Source organism: Porites lutea, chromosome 9, assembly GCF_958299795.1.
Source record: "Porites lutea chromosome 9, jaPorLute2.1, whole genome shotgun sequence".
Taxonomy (NCBI): Eukaryota; Metazoa; Cnidaria; class Anthozoa; order Scleractinia; family Poritidae; genus Porites; species Porites lutea.
Window position 1 is genome coordinate 2,611,069 of NC_133209.1, and position 21,440 is coordinate 2,632,508.

Below are 21,440 nucleotides of genomic sequence, written 5' to 3' on the forward strand. Positions count from 1 at the left end.
ATATATTTTTTGTTCATAACAGGCAATTTGAGCCCTTAAATGCCTAAGGGAAAGATTTAACGACAGTTTAAAAATTTCAAAATTTACAAGGATTTGTATCGAAAACCACTTAACGGTGACAGGGTGGCAAGAGTTGTTTTTCTCATACAAATCGTTCTAATTTTCGGCGGCCATTGCAATCGCTACTTTTGAGACATACGGCTAAAATTTACAGTTTACTTAATTTTAATATGCTCTTTCAGTTCCCGCTAACAAAATTTTCCGAAAGCATTCCATTTTCGTGTTTACAGGAAGATGATCACGTGACAAACTATCGCAAAAGGCTTATTCACTGTGTTGTCTCTCAAAAACGAACTAGGGACCTACAAGCTGGACTACTCTCTTGAGTGCAAATACGACTTTTGACTTAAGTTTGTGACAGGTTTAGGAGATCCCGGTTGTCACACCAATAGCATTCCTGAAGACCCTCAACTTTCTCTCGGCGACATGAAAATTAATAATGACAGTTCTGGCAACAAACCGGCTGATTTTATATTCAAAATTTTCACTCGAAGTACTCGTAATAGAGGGCTCCTGTATTAAATAACACTATATTATTTATTTTAGAACGTTTAACCTAATGACAGCATCTCGAAATACTAAAAACCAAGCGGTATTATTTTGGAAAGGAAGTCACTTCAGTAAATCATTGCTTCTTTTTCTGGGCCTTTCGACGCTTTCTCCGTGGTACATCCTGATGCATGTACATGATTGGTTCCTCTCCTTCTTCTTCCTCCAATTCGTCATTTTGTTCTTCAGTGTCGTCGACTTCCGCCTTGGCTAAGTCTGTTGGAGAATCTGTTTTTGCTGGGAAAAAAGGTACACATTATATAGACGAAGGATCGAGATGGTTACTTGTCATTCATAGTCTTCTTTCAAAAGAAATTGCTATAGACTTAAATCTAGAGAAAAACTGACACCGCTTGACGAATTTTTTGGGAAGGTACCGTCCGTAAAGAAGATCAAAAATAGTTGTTTTTTAGTTAGAGTACGAAGGTAGAAATTAAACGAGCACGAGGTTCCAAAATCGTGAATAGTATGCAAACCCAAGAGGGGAAAATAGTTTTATGTCTGTGCTTGAATCATAGAGAATACGAACTTCTGCCTTCTAAACATACCTTGTTCTAAAAGTTTGAAAATTCCTTGCAATTTAGCTTCTAGTTCTTTTACTTCGCTCATAAGCAAACTGGTATTTGCCCAGTCCCGTGATGCCTCGATGGCCTGCACTCTTTTCTTTACTTTAGACAGGGGCGCTTCCAGTCGCTCTAAATCCAGCCCTATGTCAGCAGATAACGAAATAGTCCCCGCCATTTTTCGTAGCTCTTCTTCTTTTACCAAACAGGGATGGATCTCCGCTAAGTAGATCTCTTTATACCGCTGGAATTGTTCTTCTTTTTTCACATGAGTCCACGAGTTTTCGTGGGCTTCTTCCGTCTCGATCTCCCCATCTGGTATAGTTCCTAAAAGGGATAAGATTATTTTTCGGTAGGCAAACAAACATTATGTCGAGACTCAAGAACACAGGAACAGATGTACGAGACTATGAACAGATGCTAAATGAATGAGTCAGCCAACAAAAAAGTGTACTTATGGATGAGAGAATGGATTGACGGATAGACGGAAACATGAATGCAAGCATGCATGAATCAGTGGTTAGATGGGATCGATGTTTGGATGGCTGGATGAATGAAAAAAGGGACGTATGGGGAGGGCGGGGGGGAGGGGAAGTGGACAAGGAAGTAGCAAAAGGGTGGAAGAATTCAAGAAGTAACAGAAACAAATAACCAAAGTGGTCTACCTTCATGATCCTCTTGATTTATCACTGGATGATCGTCCGTTGATGATTTAAACTTTGTTCCACAGATTCCGCAAGCTGACGAGTCCATTTTAAACCTTAAAAAGTGCTCTTCAGCAGCATCTGTTGCCGCCATTTGCTCTTCGGTAGATTCTAACTTCGCTGGATTTGTAAGACGGAAGACATCTGTTTGCCTTACTTCTTTGAGCACACTTTCGGTCATGGTGGCAGCTACTTCTTTTCTGGCATTCTCTTTTTCTTTCAATTCCTCCTCTGTATACTTCACTTCCATGTTGTCTGTAGTCGCATCAAAATCTACGTCTGAACCTGCATTGTTTGAGTCGCCTGCTTCTTCACATTGGGGGCTTGCTACTTGCACTTGTCGTAATTCTTCATGTATCTTGGATATATCGGTATAGAAACTTTCATAGTAATAACTTGGATTGGCTGGGCCATCAAACCAAAGCTTGCGGTTATGCCAGCGAAGATCATACAAAGCCTCGCCCCGACTCTGTAAAAATTCATTCAACACTTTTACGAGGTCACGGTATCCTTTTGCCTCGTGGACTGCAACCAACACTTCCTTGATGCGGTTTGGCAAGCAAGGATTTGGTGTGATATTGAAGATTTTTCCCAGCATGGTTCCTTCCATGGAAGCCGAGATCCCTTTTCCACAATTGCAAAGCATAGTGAGGAAAAATACCAGAGTCCTTTCAGATTCTTCAGGAGTGCTGTATGTTGGATTTCCGTCAGAACTCAGGGCGTCTCCCAAAACGTCAAACAGCGATGCCACCTCACCACATGTCAGCTTCACCATGTGGTTCAAAAGTGAGCGGATGGCGTTGAGCAGTCTTGGTATATTTCTCTCCTGGCTTACATTTTGCTCAACTGCCTCATACAGGGTAAAGGTGCCCTTGTCGACATTTGGTCTGAAGTTATCCCAGAGCCTTACCATGGTTAAATAGCTTCCTGGCAAACAAATTGGGAATTGGTGGGTTGTACACAATCTGGTGTATAGTGCAAGACAAGCAGTTAGCTGGTGCTCTAAAATCATCACCGTGTTGGCAATTGATGGATAGATCATACCACTCCGCTTCGCTGTAAGGGTAAGGAAACGTCTGACAATCAGGTGGGCGGCGTTTTCAACATCTCCGTGCACGTATAGCCTTTTCTTACCGTTCTCCCACCATTGAAGATAGCTTTCGCAACGACCATTATCCTTGTTGAAAACCATTCCATTCTTCGATAATATTAACTGGGAAATCGTTGGCTTTTGCGAATTTCTTGTCTGTGTATGAAACTCGATCTCCTCTTCGCAAATCCATTTCACCATAAATGAAGAACAGCCAATCAGCTGTAGAGAGGATGAAACTTTTAGAAAGTTGTCCGTGTCTGAACGGCGTTTTTCCTCAGACGTCTCCTTCCATGAGACGGTTGCGAACTGCAAAATACGTCTGTTGACCGCTTTTGTTATTCTAATATTACGAACGAGTGGCCAGGTGAGGTGATATCTGCGACAGCCAGAGGAGGGAAATAGAAAGTTATAAAAACGCTGACATGCATAGAATTTCTGGAAGTCCCTGTCAATTAACGGAGAAATGTCGTTTATATTATTGTTAGCAGTCATCTCTGAAATGCTTTTCTCAACAACTGATTCCAGATATGTGAAGTTGAACAAGGCATGAAAGCGCTGATTAAAACACTCTTCTGAATCTTCGTGCTGGTAGGTACAACTTGAATCGTCACAGACAATTCCCTCGACTACTTTCTTGCACAGAGAACTTTTAGCAAAAGTGTTTTCTAACATCTTTTGAATCATACATATGAGGCTTAAGGATGAGTTTATCAGGAAGCGACCAATCTTCAGGTGAACCTCGGCTGTGTCAATCATCGCCTTACTTTTATACGCATGGCGCTGTACAAAGTCAGGATCTACGTAGGAGAACCTCCCACCTTGTTTGCAAAAATACGCCTTTTGTCGTTCACTTTCAGTTGCGAAAAGTCCAAAGTGTTCTTCGCACTTTTCCACTTCACTACGCTCCCCCAATGAACGCTGCTCGACAGGCTTGTACAAAAGAGTGATAAGACGTAGTAATCTCTCTAAAGCCCTTACAATGATCCACTGACTTAAGCTCTCTGGTGGCGAGAAAGATGATGTTTTAAGCAGCTGTGTTACACTTTCGACCTCCCCGCAGCAATTTCTGCACTTATCAAACAATCTGCCAGCTTCTTGTATCTTGCCAACGTCGTTTGATAGTTGACCCAGCATTAGCAATGCCTCCGCCTGGCCTCTGAGGTCTTCGCACTGTTGGTACTTTTCTAATGCCATATGAAGAATCCCCCGCGTGTCTTTGGAGTCATTTTCTGTGCGCGCTTGTAATAATAGACAGTCAGCCGTAAACTTGGGATCACTTGAGTACTTAATTGCCTCTTGAAACATCCCTTCGTTTCTCAGAAGAGACGCCGCCTCATCTCTCTTTCCTTCTTCTCTCATTACTCTTGCTGCCTCGATTACACATCCACGATTCTTCAAGAATGTAATGCGGTCGTTGGTTGATGGAAGATGTTGGAGAACTTCCTCCATTTTTTCCTTGTTTCCTTCCTTAAAATGCTTGTCAGCCAGTTGATAATGCATCCTTTCCACAGTACGAGTAGTTTTTGGTGGAATAATTCCTTGTCGTCCGTCTAAATCACCACTTGAGGAGAGGATTTTGAAACGCTCTAAGGCGTTTAAAGCTTCCTCGATACGACCTGCCAAGCATAAGGTTTCGATAGCATCGCGGTAGTTGTTCTGCGATTCAAAGCATCTGCTTGCTTCTTGATACAATCTTTTCTTTTTGAAGAGTCGAGCAGCATCTTGATACTAGAAATCATTGTAAAAAAGAGAGTAGAACAGATATCAGTATTGTTATGTCAGCTCGATTTTTTTGCCCGTCAAGATTAAGTATATTTAGGGCAAATACAAATGTATTCAGAGAATAGAGAATATCTTTAAATTAAAAATTGGCGCTCTTGTGCATAAAATTCAATATCAAAAAAAGGATACACCTCCTGCCCTCTATGACTTAGTTCAACCGGCTTCAGCTGTCTATAATTATAATACTAGGTATGCCACTAATCAAAACCTGTGCAGACCGTTTTCCAGAACTAATTATGGCCTAGAAAGGTTTAGTGTAGTGGCTTCACAGACCTGGGAAGCTACACCTACCAAAATTAAGTGTCTCCCCTTGAACAGTTTTAAAAAAGAATATAAACTCTTTCTACTTGAAAGTCAGGCATCTTGAACAACTCTAATCTGTTACTTAGTTCTATTTATTTAATTATTTAATTTAAACAGTTTTTTTTATTAGTACCGTATAACCTCCACCCACTTGTAACTGCTCTGTGGTAGTAGCCAACTCGAAAGCTTGGCTCCTTTGGCTGCTACACACTCTTCCTTTTTTATGTTTAATTCAATGTATAGTTAGCTCTGTTTTTAACTTCTTCCTTTTTTCCCTTATTGTTGTATTGTAATTGAATAAGTGTGAATAAATAAACTTGAACTTGATTCAATAAATAAAGAAACGTGCACCCCTTCTTCAAGGGCTTATGTCAAAAACGTCTGCAAAGGCACAAAAATACAAGTATAAAATTCTATATTTACCTTCCCTGTTTTCTCGTAAAACTTGGCCAAAAGAATCCATTCTCGTGCATTGTTCAAGCAAATCGCAGCTTCGTCATACATTTGACATTGCAGGAAGCTTTCACCAGCACGTAGGAATTCGTCTCGCATCATTTGGCGGTTTGTAGAACGGAACTTGATGGCCTCTGCTGCCTGCTGTTGTGCTTGACTTTTCTGGAGCATTAACTTATCGCCAGCAAATGTGAAACACTGTATCGCTGCTATCCACAATCTCTTCTTGTAAAAGCGCATTCCTCCTTTTCGCCATTCTTCTGGTGTTGACTTAACAGCAAACATGTTAACCAGTTGACCGGTCCCCTTTCCTTGATCTTCTAAGGTCACCACATTAACCAACTTCAGTCTGCGGAAATATTCGAACACCGGTGCACGAGCTTCCTCGTCTTCGTCGAAGAACCAAACGTTCACCCTGGCTCGAGTAATGGCAGTGTACAGATACTTGAACTCAGAATTTAAAACCTTGTGCTTTTCGGGATCAAATTCTAGTGGACGCGAGCGTTTTACTTGGACGCTTTCCTCAGTTACCTCTGCCAGCCCAGTGGAACCAGACTCATCCACCACGTCTTGTTGCTCCACAAAACTTGTGACAACTCTCCATTCTTTTCCGGCCTAGTATGTTAAAAATAGCAATGAAGGTTTATCTAACACTACTGTTTTTCATTGCAAAATTGGTTCGATTCAAATTAGTTCCAAAAAGAGGAAGCTCTTTAGTTAAAAAGTACATTTTGATGGCAGACGACACTTCACAAGGACACTCTACCGGATCGCATTGGAATTTGGGATGTTGGAAAGAAACCTCTTCCGGAACAGATAAAAGAAAGTAGATAAGCTAAACCAACATGCAGACGCTGGGAATGCAACCCAGGCCACATAAGTGGAAAGTGCAGTGAGCACTCTCACTATTGCGACATCACTGAAAGCGCGGTTTAATTAATAACAGTCATGTCAAATAATTCCAGTTTGGTGTAGCTGCAAAACAAACCGAATCCGAAAGTAGCTTAGTCCTAGGGTACATTCAACAGCCTTCTTTACTTGTTATCTATTAAGCAATGGAAGGACCGTACTCCGCTTACCTGTGAATCTTTAAAGAAATTGTAAATCAAGACGTCGTCAAACTCCAGTCCCTTGGCTTCATATATCGTCATCACTAGCCCCTGCTTAAGCTCATCTGGCATTGCCTCTCTGGCCTCATTAGAAACCACAAGAACTACCTGGTGAGCTCCAAATTCAATTCTGGACGACTGTCGCTGATTTCCTTGAAGAATCAGGGCGAGGTCCGTGGGACTGCAGGCATCTAATAGCACCGGGTTAGGTCCCTCGAACAAACCTTCGTCTTTTTGTAGCCGGTCAAATGAATCAGGAAAGTAAGAGAGTAGCAAATCGACAACACTTGAAGCCAAACGAAGAATCCCGGCGTGTGACCGGTAGTTATGAGTTAGCTGATAGAGCCTCTTTGGGACCCGAATAAAATTGTGATGCCCCTCCTTAATGGCAACTGCTTTCCTTGCATGGTGGAACAGAGTTTTAAGGTCATCAAAGCGGAATGCAATCCCTCTCATTATACTCTGAGCAGTGTCACCAGTGAAGAACAGCTCATTTGGAAAACGACAGCAGCGAATTAATAAGGACAACTCGGCTTGGGTGAAGTCTTGGGTTTCGTCCACGTAGAACTGGTGAATTGACCAATCAAGTGCAGGACTACTTAACAGGCGTCGATGAATATTGAACACCAGGTCTGCTTCATCAAACATTCGATAACGCGAACGTTGTTGCTGGTACACAAGGAAGAGGTCGTACACTACTTTTCTATTCGCGGAAAAGTTTGGTGCCTTTTTTCTACCAAGAGACTCATAGTCTTCGAGTGAGAGGAATCCATTCTCGCTCATCAGGGCCTCAGCAGAACCTTTTATAAAGGATCTTATTTCTGTCCAAACCAAAGTTGGATGATAGTCAACTGTTTCCTTTGAAGACTTTTTCATCTTTGGCCAAATTTCGTGTTGAAAAACATGGTACGTGATTTCTCTTCTTGGGTCTCTGTTTTCTTTGGGGACTTTCGCTTTTTCTTCTTCGTCGTCCTCTTCATCACTTTCTACATCTGATTCAGAAGCTGGGATAAATTGTAAATGATTGTCCTCCTCTCCCCATCCCTCAATTTTTCGTTCTAAGGTTCCATCCTCCGCACGCTTGAAGAATGTTTCTCCTGGAAGAGAAGCATCCAGCATCAAAAGCCAGTCTCTAGAGTTCACAAAAAGTGGCCACTCCTCCTCAGCAACATCTTGAATCTTTTTCGGGGTGGATCGTTCTTCATACTGCAGACGTTGCTCTGCAGCCTGACACGCTCGACAGAGTTCTTTAAAGTTTTTTTCAACTTCGCTGCAGAGAACATTATTCTTGGTGATAAATATCTGGTGCAAGTGCTCGTACATGCAAGCACCATTTGAATTGTCAGGAACACCATCTTCACATTGAAGGCCTTGTCTAGAATGAGGAATATCTGAACTGCTTGACTTGTGAGATCTTTCTTCATTTTGCATAGCACAGTCTTCGAGCTTAATACATTTGGTAAGTGGGCTGCAGTCTAGGCCACATGCAACCTGTTCGGGTGATCTAGGTAGGGATTCTACTTCGCTGACGCTTCCACAGACCTTTACAGGCCGGGCATACTGTGGAATGTGGGGACCAGCAGTTGCTGCGCTTTCCCAGTACCTTTGAAAATTATCCCATAAGCGATAAAGACAGCAGGTGGTTTTGCCTGTGCCACTACGACCGAGGAGAATGATGGGAGCTGAAGGGTCCGGACGGAGGTTAACAATGGCATGTTCCAGCTCTGTGATCTTGAAGGGGAAGTCGACCTTTGTAGAGGTATCACTTTCCAGAACTGTCTTCACCAGGGGTGTGTTAAACGAGTAAAACTTGAGAATATGGTATTCCTGTTCATTTGCGCTTGCAGGTGGGAAGAACATTTGAGGCAAATTGTCACTTACAGATGTCTTCTTTGAAATACTCTTTTTGTGGATTGACTCGGTTGGGATGTTCGGATCTGCTATTTCCACGTACTTGTTGGGCAAGCGCTCACCTGATGTAATGTTTGAATTTCGAGATTCCGCCGGTATACCTTTTAATTTCTTTTTGATTAGACAATGCATTCCTCGGTCATGTGACTTGACGATGTGGTCAATTGAACGTTGAAGTTTGTCATGGTCCAACACAATGTCCCAAACACGAATGATATCCGAGTAGATTCGACCTTGAGAAGTTTCTTCGTTCAAACGGTTCTCAGGTAGGTCACTGAGCCTACCGGAAAAGGCGACAGTTTCCTCCCATAGTATTCGCTGACCTTTGGTCAACTTTGACTCATAGAGATGGATACCCTGTTTCTTTGGCTCACCTTCGAGCCTTTTGCAAAGTGTCTTGCTCCATCTCCCATTCGCTAACATTTGCACTTTTTCGATAATACGTCTTCGCATGTTGTTGTCGATCTTTTTGCTTCTCATTACCTTCCACACTCGATCAGTACAGTCGACTTCCCAAGGAAGGTCTTCAAAAGGAGTTTTGAAGTCAATTTCAGCCTCTATTTCGTCATCTGTAAGTTCTTTCTCAACGGGATCAGTTTGCCTGTAGTCGTCAATAGCAGATACGTCCAAATTTCTCTCTTCTGATCGTGTCTTATCAAAGCGAGTCACATCAAAATTCAGGGACGTCCCATCCAGAATGTCATTTTCTTCTTGCTCTACATTTTCTACCATTCGAACAGACACAAGCGGAGATAAAACTTCTATTAGGCCACCAATCCTTTGCCTTAGTTGTATTCTGTGTTTTTGTTTATCATCAAGCCTGTTACTTTTGTTGACTGTTGTGGATTCTGAAGTTTCCTCTTCTCGAGTTAAGCCAAGCTCACTACCACGGGACCAGTCATCGTCTTGCGTAGCTAATTTGCTATTAGCATTGTCCTTTTCCTCTTGAAATGCAATTTCAGGGTGTACTTCAGAGGAGGAAGGAGCAGTGGCGTTAGACCTGTAAGATGCTATCGACGTACTAATCATCTTCCAGCGATGATCTTTCTTAGAAACCATTTCAATAGGACGAAGACCCTTCTTGTTTGGAAGGTTCGGGTTGACGTTTGCTTCTCGAAGAAACTGGATTGCGTCACACTTGCGATCGTACGCCGGTGATTTTTTGTTGGGCTTACGGCCAGCACAGACAATATGATAAAGGGTGCTGTCGTTAGCGTCTCGAACGTTCTCGATGTCAGGATTTTTAGATTTTATCATTGCCTCTAGGAATCTGAAATCACCTGACAAAAAACAACAAATCAGTAAATGAAAAAAATTCATCCAGACACGTATTGATGGTAAATGACGGGACGGTGAGGTACCATGAGAAGGGTATCATGAAGTAAGCCTACTTTCGGTGAAGAACGTCCCTCGACACATTGGCTCCTATAGTTTCATTCTGCTGGTATGCGTGTAATTCCTAAGTACACACCCCTGGCGACCGACTATTTGTAACATTTATATATAGGCTACCAAAAGTAGCCTGTATGAGCTAGTCAAAATTGAATACATGCACGAGTACTGTAGCAAAAGAGAAATTAAACCAATATAATTACCACCACTAAGGCCTTTTCGCAGGGCTTTGTGAATGATCGGTTCTCCTTCATTGTCCGTAGCACAACAATTTGCTCCTTTCTTGACAAGCATTTCAACCAGAGGTAACTGTTCTTTGTTCATTGCCTCGTTCAAAGGTATGACATCCGATCCTCCAACCAAGTCCACTGATGCCCCATGCTCAACTAAGACTGATATTAGCAGGGGGTCTTTAAGGCCAAGATGGCGAATGACTTCTCCCAGTGGAACATTGGCAATGTCTATGTTAGTAGCCAGGCCTCCCACTCCTACTGGCAGGGACGAAGGCCCTCCTCCTCCAAGATAAAGGACTTTAAGTTTGTTCCAGTCCTTTGTCTCAATAACGTAGTTCAACAAGTTGACCAGAAGATATCTTGGGATTGGGTTGGTGAGAGCCAATGTTCTTTCTGAAAACGAGTAGGAAAAATTTCACTTCAGCTGCCGTTTGTTCCCCATAAATGATGGCAACGTTTGGTGAAACTTAACGTACCGTTTAATTTTAAATGTTGTTTGCGAGAAACAACCAGATGCAGAAAAACAGAATACACAGCCACCGAGTTTGAGCTTAGAAACTGTGATGTGACAGTAATTATTATCATTCGTTAGTGTTAAAAACGTATACTGTGCAGGGTGCAAAGAAAATCACTTTTACAGCTTGCCATTCGGGCAAGCTGAAGCTAGCATTTACTAGCCCAGACGTCATTTCAAGTAGCCCCAAAAGCTTTGCGACGAGCAGAATTGATTGCACAGTTCTTTTGTTATTCGAATTCCTCAAAATACACCACTTGCCCTTCGGGCAAGTTAAAAACAGAATTCACTAGCCCGATAACAAAATCTACTAGCCCCAGGCTATCGGACACTACTTTCTTTGCACACTGCTGTGGAACTTTCAAAATTGGCTAAAACTGTATCGTGGTACCTTCAAGGGTAACAGCAATGTCGAGTGCATTGTTTAGAAGGTCGCCCAATAATGTTTCATTTGTCGTCCGTTTTAGGCACTCATTTATCGCTTGCATCGCTTCACTTCCTCTGTTAAGTGCTTGAAGACATCGGTAGTGATTCAAATATCCCTAGAAAAAAATGAAATGAACTTCATCGGATAATATCATTTTGTCTCTAGCCTCGCTATGCCATGGCACGGAGACCCACCTGATCAGCGAGAGCTGAGTGCAGGATGGCCATATTTAGCTCTCCTCAAAATATATCATCCTTAACCCCCACCAAGGTAGAACCAACAGTCACAAAGTTACCCCGATCCCAGTTCCGGGCAGATACTATGATTTCTTTTCCGATGTTTCCCCCATCATACTCGCATATTCCTTGGCCTTCCGACACTGTTGAGGGATACACCACGGTCTGAAACGTTACTGTGTGCACTTTTTTCCAAAAATAAATGGCTATGATTTAACAGGAGGCCAGAAATCTACTGATTTGAACTGGCAGACAAGTCCTATACACCTACCATCTACAGCCGCAGCAAGAGGGGTAGTTAAAGTTAATTTTGCTTACCTCCAGCATATCTGGCGCCATCATTGAGGCTCTTTTTGCATCTTCCAAGCCGCTTAAATGTTGACCTAACTGCCGCTCAGCCTTAGACCGTTGACATAACAGAAGTGAGAAGGTCCTTGTGGACTCCGCTGGGGTGTACTTCAAAGCCAGGTTAATGCACTCGATACAGGGCAGGTAGAGACCTAAATCATAGATGTGGGATGCCCGAAATTGCCAACTTTTGGCTTCATCCTTTAATAAAGATTAACGTAGAAATTAAGGAATATATTGAATGATCTACGTGTATATGTATTTTTAATGAATTGGTATTTATTCTGTTGTTGTCAGCGCCATCATATTGTTATCAATCCCTTGTTTATGTACGTGAATTTGTTTCCTTAGCTGAAGCGCGGAATCTCACCATCTCCTTTATTCACTCAAAGGGGAAAATTAGATAATTGTGCATGTTTACATATCTGTACCTGACTGATCAGAAATGCGAGTCAGAAGCAGACCGAAAGACTTATTTGTGTCTTTTCATTTCCTTTTACAAGTTGCGTACATTACTGTCATGCTCCTGTTTGTCTTTTAGTCTCTGGATACCATGACGTTGCTTTTGACTTAACAACATAAAATCGTACTTCAAAGAATGATCTCAACAATTGAAGAATACCTCTGATTTATGTGGACGAAATTTAAAGCATTCCTTTCCAGCGTTGATAGACTGTTCATGCTCTTCCAGCTTGAAGTGTGCCTCTGCCAAAGCTTGGTACGCCGCTGTTAATATTGACACATCTTGGCCAGAATCGGAGAGATGAATGCACATGTTGAGGAGCATGACTGCCTTTTTATGGTTTCCGCTCTCAACTGCTTTGCGACCAAGGTGAAGCCACTGCTTCGGTTGACCCTACAAGAAATGATGATGTATTAGTGTCGTAATGGCTCAAGTCCTAGATCCCTCTTGAGCTCGATATTTCTTATACATTATATTTAGTGTGGGATCGAATGGTTGATGAGTTGTATGTTTCGTTTTACTTCACGTACCTCCTTATTTATATATATTCCATGCCCAACAATGCACGAAGGGTCAGCTTGGTTTCTTAACAACGTCACAGCTAAATGGAATTTCTTCATTTCCATTGCAGCCAATAGAGGAGGTCTTCTACATTCTTTCAAACCATCGGGCAAGGCACCTCGTCGCAGGAGATGGAAAACAAGATTGTGTAAATCCTCGACATTAGACTTGATGAGGAGATCCAAGGGAACACATGAGGCGTCGCATTCGAAACATAATCCTCTGGCTGCCATACTCGCTGCTGAACCAAGAAACAAAAATCTTAGTTTCTTCCACTCATTCCTCTCGGATGCCTCTTTAACCAAATGCTGAAGTGTATCGGGCGAGAAGTGGCAAGAAATCCGGCTTTCTCCATCTGCAAATAAACACAGACATGCGGTTACTTTCCCATCTGTGTCGGTTATTTTCGAGGGAAATGTCTGCCATTCATACTCAGGCAAGATGGTATGACTTGCTATGCGGAGTATCCAATGGCTTGGACATAACCACTCCATCTTGGACCCGCAGAAAATTGTCACGAAGGAGGCAAAAACTATGAAAATCTATGATTCCTGTTGGAATAGTAAGGTTCGTTTGCCAGCCTCAGAAGAGGCCGTGAGTGGGTTGGTGCAAGAACTGGTAGACTATAGTATACGAGGTTAATCTCAAAGGAAAAAAGGCTGCATGAGCCTTTGTTGGAACCTTTGAAAGAGAAGTAGTCTAATAGAAAGAAAGATTGTCTAGTTAAGGGGGTAGAATAAATACTAATACTAATACTTCTGATGCTTTTTAAAAAACAAGTCACGAGCTTATGACCACAAATCTCGGTTCAATTCAAAAACAGGAAAAAGAAGAATTGCTTGGTGACACATGTACAGATAGCCAATCAGTCTAAGACCATTAGGCGTTTCTCGTTGAACGTATAGATTTACACCTACTGTGTGGGTAAACGGATCTCAATTTATTGCTTTTATTGTTAGATATCGTTATTATATCAGCAGCTTCTTGTCACGGTTGTCTATTTGGAAAGGTCCAAAGCAGCTCACCAACCTTCTATATCCATAGCGACGGAAATTAAGTCATTGGCAGTGGCATTCTTGTCTTTCTCAGTTAAAGCGTAGGTATGTGCTTTACAGAACGCTTCAAGAGCTTCTTCCTTTCGTTTTAGGTGACATAGGCAGGTTCCCTGACGCGAATGTCCCTAACAGAAAAAAAATGGAGCAAGATAGGTTTACAGAAGTAACAATTATGAGAAGGGCGTGTGAGATTTATCTAGAAGCCTCTATATCATCAACACATAATGCACCTTGAAACTTTTTGCACTTCAATAAAACACTCCCAAGATTTAACCATTTTCAAGACGAGCACAGGAGAAACAGAACGACATCAGTCATATCCCATCTAGATCTGTACCCATACCTTTTATTTCTTATTTAATGGTCTTTGATATTCGTGAACATTTTCAAAGCTAAAAGGGCGACTCACCCTGAACCATTCAGGCTTAATTTTGATGCATTCTTCTGCGTCTGCTAAAGCTTCTTTGAACTTTTCCAACTTATTAAACGCCAAACATCGGTTAGAGAGGAGAGCTGTCGTTATCTCCTTGTTTGATAGCGGTGTGAACGCCAAAGCAAGACTGTAGAACTCAGCCATGAACTCGTATTTGCTTTCCTTGTGAAGCTCGTTGCCCCATTTTTCCATTGCTTAGCTTGTTCGATCTAGCAAAAGACAAAAAAGCATCCATGACAATTACACGCAAAGCAAAGCGGAGCTGCTGCATGCACAGTACAGATACAAGATAATGATGGTGGTGATGATGACGATGACGATGACGATGATGATGGTCATGATGATGAAGATGATGATGATGATGACGATGATGATAATGATGATGACGATGATGATAATGATGATGACGACGACGATGATGATGATGATGACGATGATGATGATGACGATGACGATGATGACGATGCTGATGATGCTGATGATGATGACGATGACGATGATGATGGTGATGATGATGATGATGCCGCTGACGATGACGATGATGATAATGATGATGACGGCGATGATGATGATGATGATGATGATGATGACGGCGACGATGATGATGATGATGATGTGATGGTGAATTTGAAGATGATGGTGGCCATGGTGCTGATGATGAACTTACCCTGAAGGAATTATTATCCTCACTTTTTTCTCCCCAGAAAGTAGCTTTTAACTTCTTTCCTGTTTCGAGACATTCCTTGAACGAAGCCTCTCTAAAGTACAACTCGCACAAACTCTTAAGCGTTTTGCGTTCTTCTTCAATGCCGCTTTTGTCGTGTTTTAAAGACAGCTTTAACAGTTTAATTGCTTTGCCATTGTCGTCCTTACGTATTGCTTCTAAAGCATCGGCCTTGAACGTTCGCTGAAAAAATAAAGCAGGAAGAATATCAATGTGATAACAAGTGATGTGAGTGACTTAATTTTCCGATTCTACTTGCTACTAAAAAAAATGGTTTTCACGAGATCATAAGCGGTAAGTAGTAAGAATAGGAAGCATTAAGATTTGGAAATGTTGCGATCCTTCAAACTCCGATTCCATGGAGCGTGTGACACCGCTTATAAACCTTCATAGATATTTTTAACTGAGACAATTCAATGAATCTTTACAGGTTCACAGAAAAAAGTCGCTTCTCATGTCTCCTGCTCATGTTCACTCATACCTTAACGGGTTTATTTGTGCTGGTTGTCTCACGGAACGGCCCTGCTTTTTTGCATCTGTTCATCAAAATATTCACAACATCAAATTTGTCCAATTGAATGGCAACATCAACAGGATTTTCGCGCCCCTTTGGAGGATCACAGCTGGCTTTGTGATCCAATAAGACGTTTATAAAGTCTGTAAGATCTTTGAAATCGCAGTGAATGACTTCTTCCAAGGGAACACTACTTGCGTCGCAGCCAGTTCCCAGGCCTCCTGAGCCTTTCTGAAAACGTTTTTCTCCTCCACCACCCATGAAGAGAAGATGAAGTCGGTCCCAGTCTTTATCATCCACAGCCTCAGTGATTACTGTTTGGAGTAGGTTTCGTGGAACGTTGTAGTGGATACCAGATGTGCCACCTAAAGATAGGTAGTATGATTTCATTACCTGGCTTACGAACAGTTGTACGTTTTACAGTCAAACCAGGTCAAGCGTACCCCCCAAGAATGCATTAATGAATTTATGATTCAAAAGTTGAATCCGTTGCTAGTTGTAGATTTCAGATTGATCTCTGCATTCTTGTATGTGTAATGAGCCGTGAATTCACACGCGAGGCAGTTATGAAATTTCTACCAGCTCCATTTTCCTGAAATTGATGTAAATGTCTTCTAACAAGCTTAATCCATTCAAAGATTTCCAATCTGACCAAATACAGAGAAGTTCTCGTAAAATATTCACTACTTATTACACATGCAAAAATGCCGCTTTGAATTTGACACCAGTTACGGGAACGACTAACGGATTCATTTTTCAAATAATCAATTCACTGATAGAATCTAGGGGGGTACGCTTGACTTGGTTTGACTGTAAGAGCACAAGCTGCCTAAAACGTGTGCCTCACAATATTGAATACATAAATCTCGTGTGCGTGAGGCTCTACATTTCCATGGTTTGGAAGATAAATTCTTAGAAATGTTTCCGTAATATGTGCTGCTGTCTGTTAGATCAATGATTTTGACATTGAGAAGAGAAGAGATGACGTCACAAAAACTAAATTGTAAAATTATGGGATAGGTTGGAATATCTAGAAAGAACAAGATGAAACAAGGCCCCTTTCTAAAATCAGCTGGTTAGAGCACGTTGGTGGGGAGAGATAAGTACCCTTATGCTCTGATGACTCCATACAAATCCCTGGACAATGGGCTTAGGTTAAGCCAATATTTCAAAATAAACATTCCTGTACCTTGTTTTCAAAACAAGAAGCGTATATTAATGAAGTAAATAAACTAAACAAAAATACCTGGGTGTTTTAATGACACTTGCAAAAGTTGATTCAAAGTGGCTATTCTGTCTTTCTCTGAGCTTGAGGAGTCGTTCAGTAGCGAATGCAAAGATCTTGAGAACGCGTCCAAAGCTTCTTTAAATCTTTCGCGAGCAAAAAGACATGATCCTAGACGGTATTGGGCCTAAATAAAGCATCCGAAAATGAAAAGGCAAAGAGTACAGTTACCTTGAACAAGCATATCCACTTGTGTCATACACCAAAGTTACACCTTAATCGGTTGAGGAATCAATAAGTTAAGGCTGCAAGAAAATGATTCCAAACGAATTACAGTGACACATGTATTAAGCTCACTGCATATTAATAGCCCACGTTCGATGTATTGAAATTCTAGGATGACTCCGAGGCTTTCTGGTCATACCGTAAAATTCCGAAAATAAGCCTCGGGGCTTATATTTTTCAAAGGCCCTTTTTCAGGGGCTTATATTCGGAGGGGCTTATCTACGGGGGGAAATTTGCGTTTCAAAATCGATTGGGCTAGCCTTATAGTTGGAAGTAAATTTACCGTTTTTTCTTTGTTTTACTTTGTATTTGAGGGCAATTTTCCAAGTACAAGCCCCGTGGGGCTTATAATTGGAGGGGCTTATATTTGGACGGGCTTATTTTCGGAATTTTACGGTATTTCTGTATTTGGTTCGGTTTCCTTTGAGCTCAAGTCTTATTCCCATATTGCGAGACAATGGAGTCGTGAAAAGTTTGGCAATTTTGTCCATAAAGCCTCGGAGTCATGTTAGAAGTTTAATATATAAGGTGCGAAACAAAGAAACTATAAGGTTCGAAACAAAGAAAAAGTACAGGTTCTTCAGTACACCGAGACAAATCCGAAATTTTTCACGAATGGAAACAAATCGCTACTAGAGAGAGAGTTATTGCAGAGTGAACAGATTTAGTTACCTTTGCCCAATTGGGATTGTTTTGCACGCACTGCTGGGCATCACGGAGCGCCTCCTCATCTTTTCCTGTCTTTTTGTACATCAGAGATCGGTTTGAAAGAATGGTCGCTTTAAGATCTCTTTCATTTGGTGGAGTGTAACTAAGTGCAAGTGAATAGTAAGCGATCACTAGCTCCACTGAATTGGGTTCCTTGGAGAGATGATTGCCTCTTTCCTTCCATCTTTTTGCTTCTTCCTGTAGAAAACACAATACGCAACACGCATAAGCATTGCGGAAAATACCATAATATTCATTGGGTAATCAACGCTTCATGTACAATTTACTTTTGTGCGCGATTTGCACGTGCAGTTTGTCGAAAATTTGCATACTCAGCGTATTTACGTGCAAACGCACGGTTGTTTTTTCACCGGGAGAAGTAAGTTTGACGCACTCTTTAATCAGAGAAAAAGCTACAGGTTCTAGAGCAAGGCTCCTACACGTATTCTGAATATTCTATTGTGCCGTTATAACAAAATGCGACCGGCAGCTCTCAACTTGAGTGGAACAGTGAACACCGAGTCTTGCGAGAGTTCGCGACATACGCATTTGCAGTTCGCAGTGGCCTATTTTCGTGCTTATCAACAAACGCTCCAAGAGTTTTCTAAAAAGAAATGAAACTTCCCTGCTTCGTCTTTAGACTGGCCGGGGTCTATTGTATGCGACTCAAAACATCAAACATGCCAGTCTATAAAAACAGGATCCAAGAAATACATCAAGAACATACTCTGTTCAGAGCGACCCTTTATAGTCTTTCGCCCTAAAGTAAACATTAAAGTAGTTTTGGGCTCTTTGTAATCTCATCACACTCGGTTCAGTTTGTCTAAACACCGAGGGTGATCCAGGTACGAGACTGGAGGGTCAGTTCCACTAGAATACTTCTTATTCTTGATCTCACCGTAGATTTTAGTGATGAATTTGACCTGTAAGTCGTCTCTCCAACCTCAAGCGCTTTCCTGTACTGCCTTAATTTGAAATAAGCAGCTGCTTGATGGCTCTCCACAGAACGTCTGAACTTCAAAGCAGAACTATCTTCAGGATGAAGCAAGAGGGCAAGCTTAAATAATTTCAACGCTTCTTCGTAGTTGTGCTGCTGAAACAGCTGGATAGCAGCTTCCTTTTGATCATGAGCAGATCCCTGCAGAGATCAAAGGAGCTGTGTCATGAACAGTGGGAACTACCACCAAATAGGAGCGAAACCCCAAGGGGGTATTCCCGAGAATTTATGGGGGGGGCCATCCTCGGAGAACCAGGAGCAGATAGTGGCGGCGAGGGAAAGTCTAAACGGGCGGAAAAATATGGCGTTCTTTACTTTTCTTCGTGCCATATTTTTCCCCGCCCATTTCACTAGACTTTCCCTCGCCCCCACTATCTGCCCCTGGGTCTCCGAGGATGGGTGGGGGCGTGCACGCCAACAAAAAGATTTCCTAAAATCCGTTTCGAGTTCGCATATTTCTCTTTCTTTATTATTCATTTGGAATTCAAACGACAAATAGGTCCATCCACCCCCCAATTCCCTCGAAAACCATACCCGAACTCAGACCAAAATAGGCAAAGGCTATACCCGTTTTCAGACCAAATCAGCGCAAAAACCATACCCTTTGGGGCGGCACATACCTATAAGGCAAATATAAGGGAGTACCCCCTGGGAGAGAAACATAAAAGTAACCGCTCAAAACATTAAAAGAAGGCGTATAATATAACACAGCAAATCACAAAAGGAAGAACGGGCCCACGCAAAAATTTTGTTGCCAAGTGATCAGATCAGCTGCTAAAAATGTTACCCTTACCCTTGCATAATCATTATCGAGTTTTTTAATCTCCTTTGCGTCGCTCAGTGTTCCATGAATGTTTCCAAGGTGGTATCTGGATAAAGCTCGGCACAAAAACGTTTGAGGTCTACAGAAAGGATTGTTAAAATGCAAGGCCACACTTGCGCAACACTCAGCAAGGTGGTAGCTTTGTCCTCGAAAGAGACAAAATCCACGATTGGTCCATGTCCATGCTTCTTCCTGGAAAAAATAAATCGAAAGAGGTTCGAATTTTCGGGAATCTCAAAAAACCGAGGGTTCAAGAAATCGGAATTATTCTCTAGATAGCGCTCAATCAAGCGCTCAATCAAAGAAGCAACAACGCTAGTAATTAAAAATACAAAAGTTACCTCTGAGTTCTCGCCGTAAGCAGGTAATCCAGCGTCTCTGGCACTCATCATCTCCTGCACTGCTTTTCCAGCATGACCCAACTGCCAAAAGCACTCTGCTCGATCAGCAAGGAGAGGAGCGGCAACTTTGCCAAGGAAGGGAGGTATTTGATTAAGAGCCCCGGATAGAAATCGCAAGGCTTCTTGATAATTCCCTTGCTGCATCGCAATTCGAGCCCTCATGGCGAAATGGTTTCTGGCATCCATGTTGAGTTGCATGGTATAGTACAACCGATTCCTGCAACCAATATAATCGTGTTTCTATCAGTTAAACGTAAAAGTGCTTTTCGTCTCGTCCGATAACGAGGGAAAAAATAGACCGAAGTTTTGTCGCATGTTCTAAATTCATTAATGACGTGCGTGACTGTAGAAGCTGAGTCCCATGTGCCAACTGGGTTGATGAATTATTAAACAGTAGAACTTCAACTTTTGATACAAACTCCCGCTGTTGCAGATCTCCAACCCCTGGATGGTGGAGGGGAGGGGGTACTTCCTAGTAATAGGCTACAGGGGATGTGCCATGCTATCGGATGGGGTTGCGTTACCACCTCACGATTGGCTTGCATTGCCTTTGTAGCATTAGTTTAAAGCTATGCTGAAAGATATTTCTTTCTTATGGTCCTTATTAAAGCGCTAAAACTGTACCATGCAATTCATACCACAGAGTCTGATCAAGAGATAATCCTTGGTGATCTTCGAAGTCAAGAAAACGCATGAGCTGAAAAACCATAAAGTATCTCTGTTACTCCCTCAGCTCCCTGGCTTACTACATCGACTGTATTAGTTAAGAAAAAATGACCAACCCGCATAGGATTCAAAAGCCGATCTTAAGTAGTCAATCTTAAAAGGCTGCCATGTTTAATAACAAAACCTATGGCCTGCGTAGCTGGCGCTTGGTAAAGCACGAATACGACGTGAAGATGCTTTAAAATTTAGCGCGTGAACACAGACAATGACCGTTCTAAATTATCCTTTCCTGAACTTCGATACAGTCTCTTAGAATTCAACTCCAGTAAAAAAAACAATATTTTACGAATTGAACGAGTTGGAATAGGCGCGATAAAGTTTGAAACAGCGTGAATTCAATTTGTAAGTGACTTTTTCGTAGCTGTCCCTATAGAGTGCGAGAAAGAAAGGCCCGCGCGACGGAACCACAACATTTTTTAACATCCAGTCACGCAGCCAAAGCACGAAGAGGTAATTATGACCTCTTGTTATTTTAACAGGCCTGCTTACATAAACCCGCAGGTTTTGGTACTCGCGACTGAACTCTCGTTAACCTATGTCAAAAACAAGATATATGCCCTGGCGTCATGTCTCAGTCTCAACATATGTTATTTAATATTATTTTCCCTGTAAAACTCTATAAGATCGAGACCATTCGGAGTTAACAAGCCTTATTCCGCCAGACATAACAATTCGCTCATAATATATGTTTACAAAGAAACTGTGATTCATGTTTCAGAGCATTGCCAATTTTCCCTTTCTCATCTGTAGCCCTAGCTGTTTTCCTTTGCATGGGACAGGGGCACCCAACGACGGTTTCCTACTAGATAAATTGAAAACACTTTTTAGGCTATCCAGAGTACTTTTAG

The 21,440-nt window shown here is 41.9% G+C and overlaps 1 pseudogene; it reads right to left on the bottom strand.

Annotated features, from left to right (window-relative positions):
* Positions 1-240: 240 nt before the first annotated feature.
* Positions 241-20,080, bottom strand: LOC140947419 (TPR and ankyrin repeat-containing protein 1-like; annotated as a pseudogene).
* Between the last annotated feature and the right edge of the window lie 1,360 nt (positions 20,081-21,440).